The sequence below is a fragment of the Ochlerotatus camptorhynchus genome, unplaced genomic scaffold (assembly GCF_037179485.1).
Source record: "Ochlerotatus camptorhynchus isolate MF236.1 unplaced genomic scaffold, CSIRO-AGI_Acam_v1.1 ptg000067l, whole genome shotgun sequence".
Taxonomy (NCBI): domain Eukaryota; kingdom Metazoa; phylum Arthropoda; class Insecta; order Diptera; family Culicidae; genus Ochlerotatus; species Ochlerotatus camptorhynchus.
The window spans coordinates 2,677,834-2,692,906 of record NW_027040557.1 but is presented as its reverse complement, the minus strand read 5'-3'; the positions used below and the strand labels follow the sequence as shown (position 1 = coordinate 2,692,906).

The 15,073-nt window shown below is 43.7% G+C and overlaps 1 protein-coding gene and 1 pseudogene across 1 annotated transcript in view; both read right to left on the bottom strand.

The window, feature by feature from the left end:
• Usp1 (ubiquitin specific protease 1) overlaps window positions 1–15,073 on the bottom strand; it is a 473,693-nt gene that overhangs the window by 425,491 nt on the left and 33,129 nt on the right. The gene's annotated exons all lie outside the window — the stretch shown is intronic.
• LOC135697088 (probable pre-mRNA-splicing factor ATP-dependent RNA helicase mog-4) lies at window positions 5,156–7,361 on the bottom strand (annotated as a pseudogene).

Genomic DNA, 15,073 nt, shown 5'->3' with positions numbered 1-15,073 from the left:
GCTTTTGTAAACAATGACTTTTTTCGATGATTTCTAAAAAGTCAAGGCTCGCCCATGCAAACCATCATCTTCATCGGATATGGGAAGACTTACCCTACCCGATGGTTTTGTTAGTTTGCGTGGGCGTGCCTTGAGTTCCTAGAAATCATCGCGAGAAGTCATTGTTTACAAAAGCTGTCACGCCCTAATTCCAGCTCTATCTAGATATAATTGTTTATTCTGAACCACGAACAATTTTTAGGGCTTAACCCGTAAAGTACCAGGACGAGATTTTTTTTCAAAATGCTCGTTCTCAGCAATGTTACAACCGATTTTCATAAAAAGATTATTAAAGGGGAATAGTGGATCTAATTTTTAACGTAGTTTACGCTCCGCTAGACCCCTCCCCGCGTTTGAAAGATGCAAATGTCTGTTTTTTTCGGTTTTACCACAAGTATGACCAAATGCTATTTGCCAGATATATGACATATAGAAAGTAGGAATAATTAATTAAGATGTTTATACGATCTCTGGCCACGTTATTATCGATTCCGGGAGTTATTGAACCCACTGGTTGTCTCCGGCATCGAAACATCTTCTCCCATATCAATTAGCAACTTCTTCAACCAACTCAATTCCTGACACGCTTCAGTCAATGCCACAAGCTCAGCTTCCGTTAACGATAGCGCCACGCAGCTCTGTTTGCGCGATGCCCAACTGATGACACCTCCTCCGAGTCGAATCAAGAAACGGGAATTGGAGAAGGGATCTAAGGTTTTTGTGACAAGCAATGCATTAGGTATAGGAAAAACGTCACGATAGGGGGGAGGGGGTGATTTTTTGCTCGATTTAGCGTGACATAATTAATGCATGGGCCCTATTCTAGAAACAATTTATGGTCGCAAGTAGATCTCAAATACCTCAAGACTCTCTTGGCCTCTTGCCAGTCCAGCTGCGTCGGGCAACACGATTTCTGAGCCAGAATTTATACGCTTACTGCTACGTCAGGCCGGATATGAATTGCAACGTACAGTAGATCGCCGATGAGGCTCAGGTACTGAGTATTGTTTGGTAACCATACCCCCTCCTCCTTCTGCTGCAGGTATGCAGGATCTAACGGTATTTTCGACGGCTTGGCGTTCTCCAGACCGAATTGTTACGCGAGCTTCAGGTAGGAAATGCTTTTTGTCGCCAAGTGCTGTCACATTGAAGGATTGTTGCAGTGCCTGGACAGACGATTAGCATGTCATCGACATATATTAATACAACACTGCGTCGATGCATTGGTTCCAGACACGGGCGGATTGCTTCAGCCTATACAAACTTCTCTTCAACAAGCAGACTGTGTTGAAGCCTCCCATGGTGTATCCCTCTGCCTGCTTTATGTAAATGGTTTCTTCCAGCTTCCCATGAAGATACGCGGTCTTCACATCCATGTGCTTCACCAACATGTCACGAAGGCTTGCGATTGTGAGAAGTGTCCGAAGAGTGACTTGCTTAGCGACGGGAGCAAACACGTCATCGAAATCCACGCCAAACTTCTGCATGAATCCTTGAGCCACCAGTCGAGCCTTGTGACGTACGATGTTTTCCTTCTCGTCCTCCTTCGTTTTGAACAGCCACTTGCAACCTATGGCTTTGCGATTGGAGGGCAGCTCAACCAAGTCCCACGTACCATTCTCAATCAGAGATAGATACTCGTCGTCCATAGCATCCTTCCAGAGTTTCGCTTTTGGTCCTCTCAAGGCTTCGGATGCGTAAAGTGGGTCCCTATCGAATGGAGGTTGGTGTCTAGCTGCTAGTCCCTGCTGATGGCTACTTGCCTCAGAACGATCGCAGCATCTTCCAGCACTCACGTTGATATTGCATTCGGTTTGGTTGTCTGCAAAACGATCGAAGGGCAATCGTTTGCTTGGAATGAAAAAATCTTTGAACTTACCTGTAAGGTAAAGCTAGTTTGTTACGTCAACATAACTTTCAGCTTCATTGCTTGATTTAGCTTCTTCCATAGGTTCATCATCTTCTATGTCGCTTTCTTCTTCTTTTTCTTGTTCTTCATCATCAGCTACTCTTGCTACGTGAGCCTCCTCGAAAGAAAACGGATAACCCAGATCTAGACGAACATTTTTTGGATCGCGTGCTGCTGACTGCGATTTGTGCGACGATGGTTGCTCTACTCCTTCGCTGATGAACGTTACATCTCGACTTTTCAAAATTTTCTTGGCTTTCGGATCCCACAAGCGTTATGACTTGGTGTCCTCGTCAAATCCTGTGAGAATGCATTCGTTTGCCTTTCCATCCCACTTTTTGCGCTTTGGTTTCAGAATGTGCGCCATCACTTTGACTCGAAGACTCAAACATGCGCGAGGTGTGGTTTCTTACTGCTCCACATTTCTTTTGGTGTCATCCCGTATTCTTTAGTTGGAGACCAATTCACCAGGTAAATAACCGTGGCTGTTGCTTCCGCCCAGAAGACGATGATGGTTTGGTTCACTCGCTCAGCCAGGCCATTTTGTTCCGGTGTGTAGTCCGCCGTTATTTGGTGACGGATACCCAAGCGCCTCAAATGGTCCTCCAGCTTCCGATTCGTAAATTCCTTCCCATTGTCTGTTCGTAGTGTCATCATCTTCTTCCCTGTTTATCGCTCGGCTATGCAACGAAAAATTTTTGGAAAGCATTATAAACGCTCTCTGCTGATTTCTCTTCCAGGAAATACACGACAATCCGACGATACTTGTCATCCGAAAAACGTCACCCAACGAATCTACTTCCATCGGTCCGCAGATATCCAAGTGGATGACCTCTAGCAGATCCAACGCTCGTGATCCGGAGTTGCTAAAAGTCAAACTTGTCTGCTTACCCATAGCACAATTCTTGCATTTGTCGCTCCTCCTGGACGGCGTATCAGCATATTAGACTCCGGAAACCAGGCCACCCTTCATTATTTGTAGGCTGTCAAATTAGGTGTGACCCATCCTTTTATGCCACGGGCCCGCACTCTCTTGAGACGCACCCGCTAGTGCTTCTGATGACCGCAGTAGATCCAGCTTGAATAAGTTACGCTTTCGACTTCCAGTAGCGATTACTTCACCATCCGGATTGACGACTTTAACTCCTTCCTTACTGAACGTAACAGTGTGTCTTCGTTGAAATTTTTTGATTCACAAAAAGCACATTTTTCAACAGCTCTGGAATCACTTGCATTCGGGCTTCAGTTTCATGCTTCGTTTGGCGACTATCTTCATAGCACCTCTATTGGCGACGACGAGAAATGTGTGGAAGATCGTGATAGCACAAACGAAGTTACAGACGACTTTCTCCGAAGAAATTAATTAAAATAAGGTGGTTCTCTGTAATAGAATTTTAGACCACTTTCCGCCGCTCACCGCCAGGTTCGCTAGTATTTTTGATTTGAATTAATTCAAGTTGGTTTTGTGTGCAATGATCTGGCAACTCGCGTTCTCACTCGCGTTGACGGGGTGCTGTTTTCTCACTCATCGAAGGAAATTTTGATTAGAGTGAGAAAGTAAGGAACAGTCAGCGCGGGAACCGTGTGCGGTACTATAGGTGCGGCAGAAAGAATGTAGTCGACTCCTTCGTTCTCACGGTGTTCTTACGCATGATCCAACGTTACGTCACACTAGATTATGCATAAGAACGTCGTGATAATGAAAGAGCAAAGTTTGTATGTTTGGGAGCCTCTCGCATTCAACTCGCATTCGTCCTCGAGTTCGTGTGGAAGCCATTCAGAGCGGAGGTGGCCAGGAGCGTGGCATTCGAAGTGGAACCGTTCCGACTCCACTGGTCGTTGGATTGGGGGAAGCCTGTGAAATCGCTAGCCGTGAAATGGAGTACGATCACAAATGGATGGAGTTCCTCTCGAAACGCCTGATGGACCAAATCTTCGCATCGCTACCGAAAGTCATCTGCAATGGCGATCCAGTTCATTCTTATCCCGGATGTATCAATCTGTCGTTTGCATACGTTGAGGGTGAATCGCTGTTGATGGCGCTGAAAGACGTTGCCCTCTCGAGTGGGTCGGCTTGCACTTCGGCTTCGCTGGAACCGTCGTATGTGCTGCGTGCGATTGGTGCCGACGAAGATCTGGCTCACAGCTCGATTCGCTTTGGCATCGGACGGTTTACCACCATCGAGGAAATCGACTACATAGCTGAAAAGTGGATCAAGCACGTGACTCGACTCCGAGAGATGTCCCCGCTGTGGGAGATGGTCCAGGAAGGTATCGACATCAAGTCGATCCAGTGGTCGCAGCATTAGAGCGGACGGGTCGGGGCATACTTTAAAGAGAGATTTGATTTTGTATGTTCTGCTGTGTATGGTTGAATTCAGTGAGGGTTTTTTTTTAATTGTTAATCATTGATTGTGTTATTAACACATCCACTTTTGGTGAGACGAGAGAAAAATAATGTATAGCTTTGCTACATATGCTATTAGAGACAGCAATAAATCTTAGACAGTGAAATCATTGTGAGTATCATTCACTTGGCGAAAAAACTTCCTATCAGCGATTGTTTGAAATAGTATAAACTTTGTTAGTTCCCGTCAAGGACGGCGTTGTTACGACTACGCTAAATTCGCAAATCTGAGGTATTCGTGGACTGCCATCTCAGATTTGCTTTGGCGCGGATTAGTTCCACTTAGGGTTAATTCAACTAAGTTTCGATTCTAATTATTTGAAGACTCCAGGAAAATCTACGTTTAGAAAGACCTTCTATTATTTAATAAAGAAGTAAAGCAGTAAAGTTATTAATAGTTGGTTGGGCAAGCTAAAATATCATTTAAAAAAATGTGTTCAATGTCGATAAGCTTTCCGCAAAATCCGCACTTCAAAAGCTATAAAACCGCACAAAATTTGCGACACTTGTAACAGCCCTGCAGTTGGCTTCGGCGTGCCAGAGAATACCTAATCCACCTAACCGGACCTGAAGAAACGGAAAGGAGCGCGACTGGGATTAGACGGGCTAGCCTTATGAAGCTCTCTACTGACATACAATATAGCATGGTTGCAGCAACCTTATATTTCACCTATTTGTCCCTAAAGATCACTAATTTACACCCGACACCCTAGGTAGGATAATGTCATCGCAAATAACAACAATTCCCGTTGAATACATAGTGCGAAAAATGCTGTTGAATTACCCCAAACCGTCTCATCACAACCTACGCCTCGGTCAGCGTGGCCCGACCGATCGTTTTCGGCATCTTTTTATTGGTGGAATCCTCGAGCTCCTTCGGTTTGTAGTAATGCGGTGCCGCCTCCAGCAGCCACTTGCTTTCGATTTCAATCACTGACCGCATGTACTCCTTCGTCGTAAACACCAGCTCGTGGTACAGCACCCAACGAGGCAGTTCTTCGAACAGTGCCGAATTCGGATGGATCATCACCGTCTGATTGTGCTTGGCCGTTTTGTAGTGACCCCCCCTTGGAGAGCCGAGCGACGTGATAAAAGTACCCGGCTGTAATAGCCTTCCGGATGTTGGTCGTTTCCGGCAGACTGGAAACCATTTCGATTTCGACTCGCTGCATTACCCCCAACCAGCTGCTCCCGGACATCGCGAGCTCGTTTCATCGAACGGAACTGAATGAAATTTTCGTAACACCACTGAGTGCTGTAGTCCGATTCGGCCCATTGGTTGTAGACCTGCAGCAAACTCAAGTGGTCCCCGTGCATGTGGTTGAAGTTCTTCCGGGCCGTATCTGCGTGGATGATTTTATCTTTCGGTCGGTAGAAGATGGCTCCATTCACCGATAGCATTGCAGCGATGGCCACCACCTCCTCGGAACATTTGTACTTTTCACTAGCAAGCAGCATTTTTGCCATCATGGGATCGACCGGAAATTCCGCCATCCGTCGTCCAAGTTTGGTCAGTTCACCGTGGTGATTCAATGCCCCTAGGGCGTAAAGTTGCTCCAATGCCAAAACCAACGTTTGTGGTGGAGGATCGAGGAAATCGAAATGAAGCAAATCGTTGATTCCAAGAGCTTTGAGCATTAGCACGGCATTGCCCAGGTTTATGCGCTGAATTTCCGGGACGGTGTTGTCTTCCAGCTCGTGTTTGTATGCCCAGGCTGTGTACAGACGAAAGCACTTGCCAGGGGCGTTGATTGGCAGACGCTTTCGAAATGGGCACGACCATCAGGGTCTCCATCCCGGTTCTGGAGTTAAAATTATTTTGCTTTGCAAAGCCCGGATCGATCACGTACATTATGTTATCGATGGTTAGTGATGTCTCGGCGATGTTGGTGGCCAGTACGACTTTCCGGGCGTTCGGTGGAGTTGGATCGAAAATTTTCGCCTGCATGTCCGACGGCAGATTGGCATAAATGGGAAGGATGAGTAGTTCCTTGAGTTTGGAACCCAACCGCTTGACGCGATCCTGGAGCATCTCCTGGCAGGCTTCGATTTCCTCTTGTCCTGGAACGAAAAAAATGTAATTTTTTAACATCGCATAGAAATAGACCCACTTACCAGTTAAAAATACAAGAATGTCTCCAAGAGGCTGAGTGGCATGAATCTGTAGAACCGACACCACACATGCATCGATATAATCTGCTTCCGGTGCTTTGGTGTAGAAGACATCAACCTAGAAGAGAAAAAGTTAGATTTTACAGCAAAACACAAAGCAAGTCAAATCTAACTACGTACCGGAAAACGACGACCAGGAATACGGAATATGTTCGCATCATCGAAGAAATCCGAAAACTTTTCCGCATCCAACGTGGCACTGGAAATCAGTAGTTTCAAATCCAACCGAAACCGCGCAATGTCCTTCACCAATCCAAACAGAATGTCCGTGTGCAACGTACGCTCGTGAGCTTCATCGATAATCATCACACTATACGAAGCTAGGTCCGGTTCCGAAAGAAACTCCCTGTGCAACGTACCATCTGTCATGTATTTAATGACAGTCCGCTCGGATGTGCAATCCTCGAAACGAATACTATAACCAACTTCGTTGCCCAACTTGACGCCCATTTCCTGTGCAACACGTGCCGCCACGGACATCGCTGCCACGCGACGAGGCTGAGTACATCCAATCTTCTTGCCGTCGTTTGTAAACCCAGCTTCATAGAGATACTGTGGAATCTGTGTCGTTTTTCCCGAACCCGTTTCTCCATCGATAATAAGAATCTGGTGTTCTTTTATAGCGGCTATGAGATCCTCCTTGAATGGAAAAACTGGAAGTGATTTCTTCGTTTCCTCAATGTCCATCTTCTTCCTTTCCGCCTCAGATACCGGTGCTTTCCGGTCCTTTTCTTTAGTTCCATCCAGTCGGAGTGCCTGGACGAAATCAATCTGATCATCCAACAGCAGTTCATACTCTTCAGCACCAGCACCACTTGCGAACCTCTTCGTTTTTGAAAGTAAATTTCACGCACAGTCTGACGTTTGCTTACGGGTTTTACCATAGGAGTAAAGAGCTATAGATTCGCCGTCAAGGCCAATAGCATCAACTATATACTTTAAGCTAGTACATATGAGTAGATAGTGTTGCCGTGAGGTACACTCGAAAATTTCAAACGTAAGTGCGTCAAATCAAATTTTGAGCCGCTCCGTCTGTCACTTCGTTTGTGGTGATAGTGCTACCATAGAGGTAACTCTAAGACTAGTAGGTCCCGAAGAAACGTGCTCAACTTTTTGGCTCAGCTCTGGCACTATCTTCGGTCCCAAGCTAATCCATTCACCCCTCGAAACATAGGAAAATCAACTAACCCCTAATTTTATCTGTCAAACTTTCATAGTGAATATAAACAAACATTGTGTAGTAGTAGAATTTCGACTAGAATGGGATACGTTAATCTTTTGCTTGGGACCAATAGGCTAGTCAACTAGTGAGCCAATTTAAAATCGTTAGTTTCGAATTGATTGTTGGTAACACCGCCGCTGCATCCCCTCTTTCAGACCTCAAGTTGCCGCGGATGAACATGCCTGTCTTCAGCGGTAATTTTCTTGAATGGCATTCTTTTTTATGACTTATTCGACAGTTTGGTTCACCAAAATCCAATGCGGAAGGATAGCCAAAAGCTATACTTTTGACGTACGACTACGTCCGTGATTTCTATATGGGGATACACTTTGTGAAAACAGAAAATGGAACATGTAACACAATTATGAAAGATTTTGAACGTTAATAACTCAGCTGCCCCTGGACTAATTTCAATAATTTTATCACCATTCGATCAGAAATATTTCTACGCATCTGTTAAATTTAAGACTTTATCATTCTTTAAAATGTCACTATTGAAAATTGCATGAATGTGCAACTGTTGCTATGATAATTAAAATTGTCACCGATTGCCTGCGAAAAGCGATTTCCCTAACACAGATTTCAAAGTTGAATTCCATCCGGTCTCACCAAACGGTGTTTAGTCAATCTTGATGGTGGTTTCTGTGTTGCAATTATTTGACAACCGTTATAACATGTTATAACTATCCAGTCTGGACAGCGTTTAACATACCATGTTCTTGAGGGCAACAGTGCGGGGTGCAATTTCAAAAACCAAAGTCGGTCGCGGCATGAAAGTGGTCTGATTTAGATCCAGAGAGAATGGATTTCAATTCTTAATACGCCAATCGATAGGATTTTTTTCTACGAATCTGTTAAAATTAAGACTTTATCATTTTCAAAATGTCACAATTGAAAATTGCACGAATGTACAACGGATGGAATTAATCCATCCGGTCTCACCGCGCAGTGAATTCCATCCGGTCTCAACGCGTGGTGAGTGGTTGCGTTCCCCAGTACACAACGAAAGGCTGCCTGCAAGCAGCGAGCTGTAGTCAACATGAGCATCCATACAAGGAGGGAGAAGCCGCACCGCGAATGATCAGAATCAGTAGCTCTTCGTGAGTCGCTGCGGGTATAAACAGAGAGAACCCCGCTCAAATTCCTATTCCTACACATAACACAAGCTTCTACTGCAGTGTGTGTGTGTGTGTCATCCTCTATCCCTCACCCCCGGCTGGGCGTTGGACAAGTAGAACTGCGAATAATTTGATCAAATCTCATGCTCCGTAATGGTGCCCTTTATGTTGTGAAGACTAGTACTTCAAAAAGGGTAACTTTTGAGGCAAGACAGGGTATCCTAAACAAGTTAAGGGAATAGGATGCACTAGATGTCCACAACAGGTACAGCAAAACATCACATAGACGCCCTTATTCACACTAACTACTCAGGGGGTAGAAGGTCAAGAAGAGCCACCGCTGCCAACTAAAGCTTGAACCGGGTACCTGGGACTCCCACGATATACCCGCGGCAATGGTCAGCAGACGATGCCCTGTGCGTATTTAGTATGTAATATGTTTTATTTGGATACACAAAATGTTTGAAGCCATGCGTCATCTAAACCATAATTTGCACTTGTCAACAATCTTCAACTGGAACGTACTCACCAAATCACTTCACCCGGGAACGCATTCCCGATGCTTCCACGTATATTTTCTCTAGTCATCCCTAAACAATTCCTCCTCCAGCGACTCCAACCACACAACAACCAAATATCACTTTTCTTCGCTTTTCTTTTTCAAGTCACTCCATGCACAAAAGCAATGCACATTGCAAAACCCTAACAATAGATTAGTGCCGTTCTCATCACGGCGTAAATAAACTGAAATTAAAATTTTCACTCGCAATGCCACAAATTTCTGGTCCGGGAGGAAAAATCAAACCACGCAGATAGCGCCAAATCTTCTGATGCTTGCAATTTTGCAAACATGATGAATCATGTTTTCTTTCTCGATTCTAAAACTTCTCGGAAAGTGAGAGGCAGAGTGCCAGCGCTAATCCAGCAAATGCAGCCGAAAACTATGAAAGCGAATGCACGCACAAAACAGAGAACAAACTTAAAACACAACCGTATCCAAAGGCGTTCGAAACTCGACCACCTCCACATACAGTTCCAGAAAAAGCTGCAAATTCTCGACCATACACGGTGACAATTCTGCTTTGAGCTAACAGTCATAGTCAAGGCAAACCATGTCAATTGTCAATGACAATGCTGTCAGTGACGAACATGTGTAGATTTTTATGTTAGATAAATTTGTAACGAAATTAAATGACTTTAGCAACACAATTACATTGAGCCGTTAATGTGAACAAGCATCTACGTCCTGAATTACTTGAATAACAATAATGTGACACAGAATGTACGAAATTACACTTTTTGTTACCAGGTCAATCTTTGTCATTGACGAAAATATGAATGAGATTTTGACGAAGGTTCGAGGATCAAGTCTGTCAGTAACTATGTGACAAACAATTTGGTCAATATCTCGCGAAAGCCTGTCAATAACAATGACAAATTTCAGCACTGGTTCCAGCTCGTGGCTGGATTGGTTGGACTTGGTCGCTTTTAGTCCATGGCAAGCCATTTCACGGGGGCAGAACTACGCGGGCACCACTTTGCAAACAGTTAACATCCGAATCGAACACTTTTCGGAGACAACTTTTTTTTTAAACACCATTGCGTACAACCACATAGGGCTGTCCATTGTACTTTTGAAAATAAATCTCGCTGGTGAGGCGGCGTCGTTGATTTCGCATCTGAAAATCGAGGATGCCACTTACCGATCTGCCTTGGAGAAGCTGAAATCCAGGTACGACCGGCCACGTGAGATTGCTAACCAGCGTATTAAGCGATTTCTAGCACAGCCAACACTGACGTCATCTTCTTCACGTGGCTTGCGATCGCTGCATGACGTATCGGATGAGGTTATCCGAGCTCTCCAAGCGATAGGTAGGGAAGATCGTGACACATGGCTCCTGCTCATCCTCAGCGAAAGGGTGGATCCCGTCACGAAACAGCTGTTTGCCAGAAGATTGCAGAAATGGAAGAAGCTGACATCACTCTGCAGTGCTTCCTGAAGTTCATCAAAACCCCGTACAGTCAGCGCAGCCAACGAAGCCGAAAGTCAGCGTGCCCTTCAAACAACCTCTAAAACCTCAACCCAGAAGTGCTACCGTATTCGTCGCCACGAACCCCCTCCGTTCTGCAACGTGTGCACCAAACAAAGCCACGATCTCTACCAATGTGGTAAGTTCATTCACATGAACCATGACGATTGACTCGCTCACGTCAACAGGATGAAGCTGTGCAACAATTGCCTGAAAGTACGTCCTGGTGAAAGCTGCAAACCAGGTACGTGTAGGAAAAGCAACTTACCTCACCACACCTTGCTACACCCGGCGTCGACATCAGCAAACCTCACAACCAGCAACATCATCGTCAGTCATGGCCCAGGCAAATTCTGGACCACCAGCCCAGTCCTTGATTTCAGACCTCGGCTCACGAACATGCCACGATGCGTCTAGTGTCCTCTTTGCCATCGTATCCATCAATGTCTTGGATAGCCATGGACGCCCACACGCCTGCCGTGCCGTCTTGGATTGTGCCTACCAAGTCAGCTTTATCAGCGATAGTTTTTGCAACCAGCTCGGCCTCAAAACACTAGCAGTCGACATGGACCACGAAGGCATTTCTTCTACACCAGCCCACGCTGACAAGTGTGCCGAAATCCAGGATCAATACATCTGGCCGATCCACTCTTCCATCGCCCGGGTGAGGTAAAAGTTTTACTGGGCATTGAACTTTTCTTTCAGCTGCTCGAGCCAGGCAAAATTGAACTCAGTTCCGACGATAGTCTAACACAACAAAACAGACTCAATATTAGATCCATAGGCTCCCTATTACCCTACTTTAAGTTAACAACCCGCTCCCTGGAATGGACCCTTTCGGCATAAAGTTCACAATCCCACAGACGATCTGTTGCTTTCATGTTATTCAATAACTGTTTCCAGTATGTCAGTTTTATTGATTTCATTATATATGATACTATAATCATAATTATCCTCTCTGTAGCTTGCCGCATTTCCATCTCCCGAGATGGCTCACTGAGCCATCTTTGCTAACCTTTTACCATTTTTCTGAATCCAACGTCCAAATCTCACCAAACTTTCATATTTGCTATGTGTCGTCTATTTTTTGTTTGCTATTTGTAATGAGGGGAATGAATTTGATCGCGTCCTTTCCGGAATACTTCTGTTCTGTATGCGCGGCTTATGTGTGTTTATTTGTATTACATTACTCTAACAGCTGCTGAATGTCTACTCTCTCTGCTTTTGTGTTTGGATGCTTGTTTTGTATTTGGGAACAACTAAAAAAAAAAACTGTCAGTCACCTGAAAAATACCTCTTCTTACAGCTCCGTCCTTTAAGAATATCTTCTCACACAGCAGTAACTTTTCGATAAATACCTCTCTAATCCTTAACTATGTACAACAGTGCTTATATCTTTCTGCGTTGACTCTTTTTGCTTACACTTAATTGTTCGACCGTTGTCTAAAACACTAGGATTGGTTAGTTCGAGGAAAGAAAAAAAAACTGGGTTTTAAAACACTTGTATCCGTGTTCATGCACACTCCGCCATTATTCCCTTCCATTTGTTTATGTGTAATGGGGGGGTAAGCGTGAGTGTCTGTTAATATCGGTCCTCCTCGGATGTTCATCTGAACTACTTCACGTAACTTATTAAATGTTTTCGGTCTCCTTTTCCCCATTGTTTTAAACATTCTATTCTAAGATAATACAATTAGATAATAAAAATTTTCGACGAAAAGGAAAAACCGAGACGTAAAAGCTTCTATTTACACAGCTTCTGGTTCGTATGTACTTACATTTCAAACGAAGGTGCTACACGTGAGGAAAAACGTTTTCCCATTTTTCCGTGGCTGCGTTGGTAGTTAAATGATTTCTCTGCACTTTCTAATAGGTGTGTAAATGAGTGTTTCAAGTGTGTGTGTGTTGTGTGTAAATGTAGTTTTAGCGTGTTTGAAATATTGTGATCAACGCCGGCAGTGGGCGGCGCAGCTGTGGTGGTTTGGAAGATTCAAGGATTTCTGTTTGTTAATAATGCCAGCACATCAGCTATTATTTGTATGTAGTTACGCCTTCGATTGAATTTTAGGGTTAATACTTGAAACATTTCAACTCGCGTTATAGCGTGTAAACAATATATTAATAATAATACAAGCAGGGAACAATGATCACAGATACTGGTCGAATGCCTTTTTCGATAGAAATAATTTTAAAATCAAGATTACACTTTACTCTTATGTCGACATTCTGAAGTACAGAAACTCAGAGGAAGTAAAGGCCCGTGCACATTGCATCCGTTAGTGATGCGTCGCGGCAAATTTGCAACGAAATAATTTGACCTTACTTTTTCTCAAAGTGTAAACAAACCACCGATCAAATTCGTATGGAAAAAAGTGAGGTTAAAAAGTCGCGCTCTTTTCTATTGTCTAACTGTCAGTTTATCTGCAACGTATCACGAACGGATTCAATCTGCGTGAGGCTTAAGGTTTAAGTTACAGGATAAACAAGGGAAGCGATTGTTTCCGGTTCCAATTAGGAATTGTTTTTCCCAACATATTAACAGCGACAGAAAACGGGGTAGAAATTAGTTTTCGTTGGTGTTTTTTTTTTTAATTTGGTGATGAATTTGCAGAAAAAGATCACTATTTTCTTTGCAAGAAGCTCATTGTTTTTGTGTGTGTATGTGAGTTTGGATTTTGAGGTTATGTTGTTTCACCTATTAGTAGCTGAAGTTTGCGCTTTCTGTAAGCATAAATATCATTTTCAATTTGTTCCGTTTCCCGTTTTTATTTTAATAGGTTCTACTACTGTTTAAGCCCATTTTCGTTTGTATTTAGCAGGATTGTACAGGTCGGCTAGTTTTGCATTTCATCTGTTTAATTGGTATTGTGTATCTGTTGGTTTCGGTCATTTTAATGATGATCATTATATTGTTGCTCGTCTACTACTTGTTACTGTTTTTTTGGCATTCATCAACCTTACAAATTTTTATTGTTTGAATTGAATCAGTGTTCGGTTATGATCATCGTAAGGAAAATAATGCACGGCAATGTCAGATCGAAAATCGTTGGAAAACATTTGGAGATTATTTACTGCTAAAATAAATAAAAACAACTCCTATAACTATTATGGGGCTTCTTATGTAAGTCGAGTCGAGCGTCACTTCTGGTCACTGGTCTAATTTGGTATTACTTCTGTAATACTAAATAGACCAATGACCAGATATGACGTTCGACTCGACTTACATAATAGGGCCCTATAACTTCAAAAATGCACCATTATGCTTCAGTTCACCGTTTCGGTAAACATAAATTATTGGTAAATGCCTGCAAAATAAATATTTCTTTTCAGAAAATATTCTAGCATATTCCCTTTACAAAACCTCGGGCTAGATTAAAATGGTGAAGAGAGAATTGATACTAAGCCAAATGTGCAAAAATGAGATTTCAGATTTAGAAAAACGATAACTCAAAGGGTGTCCCACATCAAATTACATCACGGAAAAAAACGCTGTAGAAAATTACCCATTGGGTATTTTCTCTTGAAAATTTTGGGTAGAAGTAGTTTAGAGTGTATTGTTTACACTGTATTTTTATCGCTGTCAGTTTTTTGAAAGCTGGAAAAAATGGCGTCACCCGAAAAGCAACGTTGCTAATTGATTTTGCGCAAGCACCTGAACGCGAAATCGTGCAGTCAACGGTTAGTCGTGTAATTAAAACGTTACTTCAAAACTCTGAGCATCGAACGGAAGGAGAAGTGCGGTCAGAATTGATGTTCTATTAGTGATCAGGATCACAAGCGTGTCGTGAAAGCGTTTAAGCGGAATCCCAATGCTTCGGTCAGGGATGTGGCCAAAAAGTTGAATCTGTCCAAGTCTTTCGTTCAGAGAGCCAAGGACCGGGAAGTCCCTCCTTTGGCCACATCACTTGTTGGCGGTGAAGAACAGTAGCCCCGGAAGCTGCCGGAAGTCCACCTTGACGTAAGTCTCAACATCCATCATGAGACAATGAGGCTTCGTCAGCATCTGGGTGTACAGTTTTCGGGTCCGTGACCTTCCCACTGTATTTTGCCGTTCGTCACGATTTGGAGCCTTCTGCACTTTGTACGTATGCAGTCCCGCATACGTACAAAGTGCAGAAGGGTCCAAACCGTGACGAACGACAAAATACGGTGGGAAAGTCACGGACCCGAAAACTG